A 10,798-nucleotide genomic window follows, 5' to 3' on the forward strand; every position below is an offset into this window, starting at 1 on the left:
AGGCGAAGATATTAAATCTACACATACCCAGGGTCGTAAAGGTTGCTGTGGGCCCTCACCATGAAGATGAAACTCTTGCAGATGAAACTCTTCACATCGAGCAAGGACAATACAGAATCCTCCATTTTCCTTTCCAGGCCTGAGATTACTAGGGGGGGGGAGACCAGTTGTTGGGCACAAAAACATATGAAAATGCTCGTGTTGCACATTTTCAGGTGATCAAATTGAAGTCTATGAAGCCAATAATGTGTGATTCTGGCCGCCCAAAAATGCACTTTTTCCTCCTACAGGCCTCAAGCTGGAGGCAACACAGCACTCAGGCAGGCATATTGAACGGGTACCATTAACAATAATATACTTCTTTATTTTGATGGTTGTTGCACTTCAGGAAAGGCATGACAAATGGAGGGTACTACACATATTTGTCTTTGGGTGCACATTTATTTATTGGATAGAACACTATACAGCCCCTTAGTCAGAATGAGCGTCCATTTACACTAGTGTAGCTCATGAGCGTGCGCAAACTCCCACGACTTTGCGGGAAAAATTTTTTAGGAAACTTGCAAAAAGCACACGTCACACTTGTGATGCCATTCATTGTTAAAGTATTATGAAACGGCAAAATATTTTTTTTTCAATATTGAATCCAGATCAAACAAACATACACATTGCCCAGCAAATTATTTCGTTAAGCACTTACAGTCATCATGTTTCTTAACAGCTGCTTCCAGCTTGGCTTCCCCAAACTTCCTGTCCGGTACAGGAACACAAGGGACACCAAAATCTTCAGCAGCTGACCATTTATTAGCTTGGAGAAGGAGAGGGGAGAAAGGGGGAAGGGAGAGGATTGTGTTGCTGTGCCTGTGTGACTGTGGAGACACACACAGCTTACTTGCACATACAAGGGTGACTCCATAGGACCCTGCAAGGGAAAGGAGCCACCCTAAAACAGAATATCAGAACCAGTGTTCAAAGAACCAGCTGATTGTGCAGGAATGTAAAACTTTTTAACATCAAGGAGTAACATCCATTGTAATTGATTTAAAAACATTTTGACTTTAACGTCACTGTAATAGCAACCCAAAAGTGCCAAGCAAGACGTGCATTTTTCGTACAGAAAGATGAGCGCTGAACATGCAAAAAAAGTGCGGTTAAAACGTTTTGGGATGCTTAAAAAGGAGCACAACCACATTTGTCACGTGTATAGGTGGGTGACAAACAATGTGTGGTTAAAAAGCATGCGAAGGTCGCAGCTCAGAAGGTACATGGGCGTCTTTGCATGCAATAAAATAGGCACAAAGCTCCAAGCTCAAAACGCTGCCCTATGCACGACAAACGATGTCGTACTTTGCAAGTGTGAATGGTGCTTCGAACCTAAAACCTGAAAAAGCTTCCTCGCCAACTTCTGTGTCACTGGTACACAGAAACTTCCTTATTATCCCGTCTTATACAGCCGACTTCATCCTCCGACCACAAGATGGCGCTGTTATAGCCTAGGGGGTAATGTGAAGTGTGATACTGTTGCTCTTCTCCTGGACGGGGTCGCTCTCGTCATCTTGTACGGAGGCCGGAGCTGCCTTTGTGTACCCTGCCGGTGAGGCACCGCAGAGACTCCGTTAAGGTGAGACTCATATTTCTGTATGCGGTTCTCCTGGACTGGTTCCAGGGATGGAGGATACTGTGTAATGAGGAGCCTTCCCGGCGTCTGGGGATGAATGTATGGGGGAACAGAGAGGAGAGGGTACCCTGTTTACATGCAGAGCTGGTTGAAGGCCCGGGCACCTGCCCTCACATCCCGCACACCTCGGTACTTCCCGGCAGTGGCGGGAGCTCTGAGTGGCTTCTCAGTGGAATAAGGCTCATGTACCAAATGCTCTAACCCGTGGCAACCAATCAGAAGGTAGCTTTCATTGGTTGTAGCTCAGCAGAGTTATATCTGATTGGTTGCTGGACATTTCTCCATTGCTTCCTCCACTCCCTGGTATAAGTAGGCAATATTTAATGGAAATTATTAGTGTGATCTAGGCTTTGTTCACACTTGCGCAAGTGTGACACCGTGCCTTTGTATGAGTGCATTTTTTGTGTGTGTGGTGTATATGGCAGCGTGTTATTTCAATGGGCTGCTGTACAAACAGCAATTGCATCAAATAAGTCCCTGCACTTTTTTTCCCCTTCAAAACGCGTTGCACTACAAAGCACAGTACTTTGTTACCATGTGTATTGCTGTTTTTGCGAACGTGAAAGCGCATGGTGCCATTAACATTGAATGGCACAGCAGTGCGGCTTACAAAGTAACAAGCATTTTGGTTCATTGTGGTGACACGTATAAAAACGCACATCTTCCAGCATGTTGTCACGGTGCACAGATGTGAACGGGGCCCCTTTCAAATGATTGGTCTGATCAGGTCTGCCTGTCAGTTTTTCAGGCGGAACGGATGCCCAATGTAAGTCTTTGGGCAGCCAGATCTAAATGGAGGGGCGTACGTTTACATCCGGTTGTCCCCGGCACCAGCTAGCTCCAGAAAAACAAACTGGACGATGTAACGTTTCACCGGACCTGATCGTGCCGGATCGGGGGTAATCCAACGTAAACATGTCCCTTACATCCAACACACATGGGGTCCAGTCATTTCAGTTTTTTCCTCCATTGCAAGATAGAGGAAAAACACTGGATGGGCATGGATGTCACCGCAGTTGTTCTGTACCTCTCCGATCAGGAGGCGATCCGAACATGGACCCCCTTCTGAATGGATAGTGTGAAAGGGGCTTTAGGGTTGTCTACTAAAAAAACATGTTGGAAAAAAAGCAGGCTTCAGAGTGCTCTGGAAGTGCCATGGAGATGTGTACAAGGAGGTTGGCAATGACCGCACACACTTTAAGAGCCCCTGTGAAGCAAACTGGCCGCAGAACGCAGCATCAGAGTGGCAAGTGGTACCATTGAACACTGGTTATAGAAAGCAATTTCTAGGACAAGTGGATTTTATGTATGAACATACTTCCTCCTGGCGCTCTCTGGCCCTTCAGGGCCCCAGCACATGCAATAATGGACTTGATATGTGTGTTGATATTAGAGCTGCAGCTAATGATTATTTTCAAAATCGATTAGTTAGCTGATTATTAAGTTCGGTTAATCGGATAAAAAATAAAATACATTTTAAAAAATGGCTCCAGTGATGGACTTCTAGTTTGTATTGAGATTGTAGTCCATCACAGGAGCAAGGTTGGAACGGTGGAAGTAAAAAAGAAAAATAGTGTGGTGTGCAATATAGTGAAAAGGAAAGTGTAAAATTATACAGCAATGAATGCAGAATGGCACCGGCTATAGAGGACTACAAAACCCAGTAATAGTACATTATACAGCGCAATGCGGAATACCTCCAACTATAGAGTAATACAACAAATCCCAGCAATAGTACATTATAGCTGGTGGTATTCTGCATTGCGCTGTATAATGTACTATTGCTGGGATTTGTACTCCTCTATAGCTGGTGGTATTCTGCATTGCGCTGTATAATGTATTATTGCTGGGAATGATTAGTTGTTCGCTGCCCTAGTTGACATTCATTCTTAATGTGGAATTAAACCCATAAATATGAAGCTGAACTTGAGAGACACTCCACCCCTCTTTTCCTTGTCCCCTGGGGGTTTTTTTGGAAACATACTCGCAGACAGCAAATCCACAGCAGCATGTCGGCTCCTGAGCAAACATATTTTGATGTCTTCAGCGGGCCAGCTGTCTTTTCCTAATTCTTGCAGCAGGCTCCTGATAACACAGCATGGAGCATGCACAGGGTGGTAGGAAAATTGCCTGGCGCAATGTAGTTGAAGGTCCACATCAAGCCTGGTGGTAGGGAATAAGGTGTAATACCAGCCTTATTCATCACTCTGACAGGGTTCCCTTCATCTGTGCCAACGGTCCTCCAAAGCCTCTTCTTTAAGATGTTCCGGCCAAGGGTTGCACGTCATCAAGTACAGTTCAGGACCAATAGCCCTGCATTGTATGTGAGCTTGGTAACTTGGTCAACTCACAACAGAACATTAGGGAGAGAGCAAGTGAGAGGCATAACTTCAGTATTACACCTAATTCACCTGACCACGCTGAACCAATGAGAAGCACTTCTTAGCACAGTTTACTATGGTTTTGGTTAAAATAATTTTCCTTAATCGTCTTCCAGAACAGCTTTCGAGATGGAGTCTCCTCCCTCTTAACCGTAAACACGTCTCCCTCAATTTCTCTTAAAAGGACCGCCTCTCCTATAGGCCATCAGTTTTTTTTGTGTTAACTTCGTCAGGAGGAGGCACTTCACCGTAACGGTGAGGGGAGCTTTGCTTGGAGATTCTTTTTTCTGTCCCCTCTGTAGAGCACCTAATATAGATGCGGCGGTACATACCTCTTTAAACGGCCTCCAGTTAAGTTTTGTATCAGGACAAGTAGATTGTCATGAGGAAGTACAAGTAGATTGGGCCCCCACTCTAGTCCTTGGACAAGTCGTTTTTTTTTTAATTTTCCATACCACTGGTTCCTATTGGTCAATGAGGCAACCTGTCATAGTGATGGACCAATAAGAATCTGTAAGGAGCAGGAAGTACCACACAAGGCCTAAAACAACCCGGAAGTGTCCAGACATAATAAGGACAGAGAGGGATGCTGCAGCTATATATAGAAGCAATTTTCTTTAAGCACGCAATGACTGCATTATTTCCATCAAGCTTACCTTGTACCCCTGTAGCAGGTCATAAGATCTAATTTTCTCTACTGCTATTAGATAACTTTATCAGGTCTTGTCCCCTCTTCAGCCTGTGACTGGATAGTAAATGGAGAAGCAGCACAGTAATGATCTCATCTCTCTGTTACATTGCTCTCTCCTTTTGTCAGCATGCTCCTTGCATTGCGGCACTACTGATTGGCTCCCTGTGCTGCTTTTTCCTCCTAGCCTGGATGCTGTTGTACAGTGACTGCAAGAGGCTGACACCAGGCCATGTTTACGTACCTAGACTACTTTCATTTAAAAAGAGAAACAAAATATTTATGTATTTACTACAGAGCTGTATTTTTTGTTTTTTTAATCTGCCTGGAATTCATCTTTAATCCAACATACCAATGTTGTTTTCTGCAGTGTTTTCATTTACTGTTTTATTACTAGCGCATGTGCACTGTATACTACATTCAAGGCTTGCTTTTGGGAATAACTTTCACAGTTGCCAGTAGGGATGCACCAATATATCGGCCGCCGAAACATATCGGCCGACAATGGCACTTTTGGCATAATGCCGAAAGAGCCATGTTTCGGCCGATACATCGGCGCATCCCCGGTTTCTTTTCTCCCCGCTGGGAGCTGTTCCAGCGGGGAGAAAAGAAAGTGACAGCCGCCGAGCGCTGCAGGAGTCAGGACGAGAGCGCTGTGAGCTGCGGCATCTCTCAGAATTAATTAATACAAAAATACATTTATAACAAATAAATAATAAAATATTTGAAAAAACTAAAATAAAAACATTTTCAGTTTCGGCCTGACAATTTTTTTTTATTTCGGTTTCGGTTTTAAAAATTCCATTTCGGTGCACCTCTAGTTGCCAGTGTACTTTTTCCCAATCATCTTCTAGGACAGCAACCCGATAGATTGTTTCCTCCGTCTACAGGAAACACAATTAGAACACTTTAAAAACCCCTCCCACCCCCTGTCCTTCAGTTTTGGATTGTGTTTCCTATCATCCAGCACTGGTGGTCCCCCCGTGCAGCTCTGCTAAGGGTGATGTTTTGCAGCCTTGCTGTTCGCAGACGGCTCCCCACTTCAGCTCTTTCTGAGATTTTGTCGCCCCTGTTTTGCCTTATGGGGAATGACTCCTAAAGTCCCCCTGGCAGGTGCCCTGTACTTCTTCCTCCCAAGTAGGGATGCCTGCATGGCTCACAACATTGCATTTGTTTTTAAAAATGTACTTTCTGGCATGTTGCCATCTACTTCTGCTGCGGCTGGGGTTGCCGGCACAGCATAGTATTTCTGTGTTAGAGGTGGAAGAGGATCTTGAGGCTGACTCCCCATTGGAAAGTTCCTTGGAGGAAGGGGAAACGGAGGAGGCGGGGGAGTCCTATCTTTCCAAGCACTTTTTTCCTCTTGAGGATATCATTTGCTTCAGGCAATCTATGGTACCTGAACAATTCCGGGCCCTCCTAAGGCAGCCTCTATCCAGGATAGATTTAATAGGGGTTTGTGGAAACCTCAGAGGAGGGTTTTTCCTGTCCATCAAACTGGTACTTGTTGGGTGGAAAGATCCGCAAAGAAAGTTTATTTCATTTAGATCCTGGAAAAGTAGATTTCCTTTTGGAAAGGAGGATGAGGAAAGATATTTTAAAGGCCCTAAGCTAGATGTGTCATTGTCACAATTATCTGAGATGGCGGATCTCTCCTTTTGAGGATACAGGAAATGTCGGGGATCAGATGGACTAAAAGGCTGAGGACTTGCTTCGGAGAGCTTGGGGGGCTCACTCTGCCTCTATGGCTCTGGCATTGGGAGATGCTTGTGTGGGTAGGAACATAGACCTTTGGTTTAGAGCTGCAACAGTTAATCGATTTTAGTCGATTAAAATCGACGATTGAAAACGTTGGCAACGTTTTCGATCGTCGATTCGTCCGCTATCGATTGATTTGCCTGTTCGGGGCTGTTCCGGGCTCCACATGCGGCCTAATTCCTTGTCTGTTGTAGGCAAAACTGTTGCTTCTTTAGCGGACGCTGCGTTAGAGCCTCTGCTAGATCGGTGGCTCTTTGAATTCTGCTAGGCATGCTGTTTGGTTAAAATCTTGGAATGGGGATGTAACTTCTAAGTCTAATCTCTGGGGGTTGCCTTTTGAGCTCAATTTACAGTTTGGCTCTGGTTTAGATGACGTGTTGGCTAGATCCTCAGAAAAGGGAATTTAATGAGAAGAGGAGGGTCTGTTTTTTTTTTTGTGACCCACAGGAGCAGAGAAAGCAAGGTAATAAGCCCCAACTGCATAAGAGAAATGGGCCTTTCAACAAGAAGTCTAAAGGAGGTTTGCTCTTTACTACTACTGAGTCTGCCACAAGGATACCAAATGATGCCAGTGGAGAGGTGGGGGAAGGCTTTCCCTTTTTGTTCAGCAGTTTCGAAGAATTTTAGACATTCAGTATATCCTAGATTTGTTGAGAGAAAGATACAGTATTGGCTAGAATTTTACAGTATTGCCTTAGATCCGGAGCCTCCTTTTTTTCCTAAGGTGGTCTCTGCTTTCCATCTTAACCAAGACATTACAAGGTAAGAAAAGCAGTGTGTCGCTTCAGGTTTATACTTGCCTGTGATAGCAAGGTGCTCGTCCAGCTCGTTTTCTGACTACTATCCAGGAAAATTGGATGACCGCTTTTGAGAGATCTTTCCTTATTCATTCATTAAAGCATAACAGACGAGATTAATTGAGACCTCTGAGGAGTTTCATGCACACAGGTGCTTAGTCAAAGTCTCTATGAAACAAAAATAAAGAAAGAGTTCAGACATAGCTGATGTGTGGTCATCCCGTTTTCTTGTATAGTGGTTGTCCGTTAACCAGGGCATTGTTTTTCTGTCTCCCAGTCCTGCTGCAGTTCATCCTAAGGAGATATTTTATCATTGTTTTGATGTGATTTACTGCTGGTCAGGTCTACCTCATAGCTATGTCTTCTCATAGACACACAAATTCCCTATTTTTCATCCCAGAAGGTCCCTGTAAGGGACACCCTGCTTTTTGCTGTACCATGTTTCAAGCTCAAGCAGTTGTAAGGTTACAACTTTTTCAGTCAGAGTCGAGATCTGTGAGTGCTTCCTGGGCTTTTCAGCATCATGCCTTTATTTCCCAGATTTGCATGGCTGTCACCTGGTCTTCTGTTCACAAGTTCTACCAGGTGGATATTAAAGCACCTGCGGATATAAGCTTTGGACGTCAGGACCTCCAGGCAGCTTTTTAAGCTGCAGGCAACTCCCAGTATCTAATCACTGTTGCTCTTTTGGGCTGTTCGTGTCATTGCTGTTCCATCCTCCCATCAGTTGTATTGCGTTGGGATGTCCCAATGTTCTACTGATCTTGTGTTTCTTGGTGAATTATTCAGAAAACAGGATTTTTTTTACTCACCTGTAAAATCCTTATTTCTTAGGGGCTTTGTTGGTAAAATTTCTACACTTGAGTTCATGGGTTTGCACATCTGTGGTCATAAGGAGAGGGTATAACTCCCCCTGTTTCAATTTTTAGGTATTTTCTATCATTCACAGGGGTGTGGAATTCCTATCGCCCGACGCACGGGACATGCAATTTCGGGCGCCGGGCGAGTAGTTTTAAAGTACATTCAGCCTGGCTCCGGACAAGCAGAGCTGAATGTACATTGTGGAGCCGCCGCCGCTCGTTTAATACAAGTGGTCTGATCAGACCACTTGTATTAATTTGAGCAGTGGCGATGGTTTCTGCCCGCACCCCCCCGCCGTAGTTTTCGGGGTCGCCCACTCTCCAGGGGGACCCCGAAAACTAAGGCACAATGGCTCAGCCATAGAGCCCATCGAGCAGACAAAAAACGTCTGCTCTACGGGCTCTCTGTGTGTTCTCTGAGACCGTGGCGCTGTAATCACAGCGCCACCTGTCTCGGCTGTAAGGAACTACACAGAACAGCTGTTCTGTGTTGGAGGGCAAGTTCCATAAAGAGAACCTGTCACCTCCAAACTATCACATAAGGGATTTTAATCTCCCATGTAATAGGAAGAACATTAAGGGGAAAAAGTTAATAAATAAAAAGTTAAAGAAAATTTAATCAGAATGTAACAGATGGCGCCAGAAGATGTAAAGGTGGGCAGGAACATCCAAAACCCCATGGTGGACAGTAACTGTATTTGTAACTCACTGTTTCAGTATCTTGGACATGCAATGGAGCCAGACATTGTCTTGGCCCATCTGTGTCTAAAATTTAGCTTTTAGGTGGAATGACCTTTTAAATATAGGATGGTTAACATGCTTGTTTATTTGCTGTGCCTGGGCCCTGTTCCTAATTGAATTCTGTATTGTTCAGGCTAAACTGGACTCTTGTTCAGACGACAGTTGTAATGTTGCAGAGGCACTTTTCCTCACTGTCAGACCGGTTTATCACAAAAAATGTCATCCATGCTTCTTCCCTGTTGAACGCAAGTGAAGTAAATTACCCACACCTCCTTTTAATATGCATTAGTTACAGCCACCTTCTTAGCTATTGGTGATCTCAATCCAGTATTATGTATTCAGTATTATGTTGCACTGAAACCCCTACCCCCTAAATGTTGCTCCCAAGAGCTTATTTGTGGCTTGATCAATGAAACACCTTCTGCAAGTTCTATATTATACTGAAACACTTTTGACCACTACTACTTTTCCTGCTCTCTTGGCTAATTTGTAAAGTACATGATAGCATTGTAGAACAATGTAAACTGAAAGGTTCACCTTTTTAGGATAGTAGGATCAATAAGACAGTAGTGTTGTTGTGTACTAAGTTTTTTTAGGTATACTTATACAAGGTTAGCTTGATGTAAATAATGTCATTGTGTGTTTAAAAAAAAAATCTTGTTTCTATATATAGCTGCAGCGTCCCTCTCTGTCCTTATTATGTCTGGACACTTCCAGGTAGTTTTATATAGGGCTGCAACAACTAATCGACATAATCGATTTATAATCGATTATTGAAAAAGTTGTCAACTTTTTCAAACCTTGCGTGCTACTTCCTGCTCCTTACAGAATCTTATTGGTCCATCATTATGATGGGTTGCCCCACTTGCCAATAAGAATTAGGGGTGTGGAAATTTAAAAAAAACGACTTGTCCAAGGACTAGAGTGGAGGCCCAATCTACTTGTCCCTCATGACAATCTACTTGTCCTGATACAAAAATAACAAAACCCTATTTAAGAAGCGCATCTCGGTGACCACGCTGACCGAGTGCCCGAAATTTGCGAGTGAATTTCTAAATCTATGGCACAGGGCTGCACAGGATGGCAGTTTGACAAAGTGTACATATCGCGGGGGGGTGGGGGGGCAGATTTCAGCAGGTCATTCCATTTTCCCAAATTACTTGGAAAGGTGAACCTACCCTTTAATGCACATTGTGTGTGTTAGAGAGAGCTGCTGCCCAGCTACCATACTATGGCATACAGTGAAATGGGGACAGCACTCAACGCACACACACTGAATGCCCTACACATGCGTTTATTCTCATCCAGATGGCGTGTGTGGCAGGGTTGGTTTTTAAAAAAACATTTATTTATTTTATCTTTATTTTTTTACTTTATCACTTTTTTTTATGAAACTTTTTTAAACTTTTAATTTTTTTTAAAAAATTAATATTTTACATTTTTATTTATATTTTTTACTTTATCACTTTTTATTTTAATTTATTTATTCTTTACTTATTTTTAAACATTTTTATTGTATTTTTTTCGTTTTTTTTTATTTATTTATTTATTTATTTTTACTTAACTTTATTGCCATCACACAGAAGCCAACAAGCCCATGTGTGATAGCATTTGCAGGTGACAGGTTCTCTTTATTCAAGGAGTTTGAGCACAGTACTGTGCTGGCTTTCCTGTGACAACTGAGGTGGAAAGGCTGCAAGTGCAGCGTTCCTGTCTTAGTGTTCACATGGAGCAGAGTCCGGTGACGTCACGGACATCGACGTCACCGGACACCTCCCCCCCTTCCCCAAGTGGCTCCGTCGGCTAACGAAGGGAAGGGTGGAGGAGTCCGTTGATGTCAATGTCCATGACGGCTAACGAAGGGAAGGGGGAGGAGTCCGGTGACGTCTGTGTCC

The sequence above is a fragment of the Nanorana parkeri genome, unplaced genomic scaffold (assembly GCF_000935625.1).
Source record: "Nanorana parkeri isolate BGI_ZX_2015 unplaced genomic scaffold, ASM93562v1 scaffold1216, whole genome shotgun sequence".
NCBI classification, from domain to species: Eukaryota; Metazoa; Chordata; class Amphibia; order Anura; family Dicroglossidae; genus Nanorana; species Nanorana parkeri.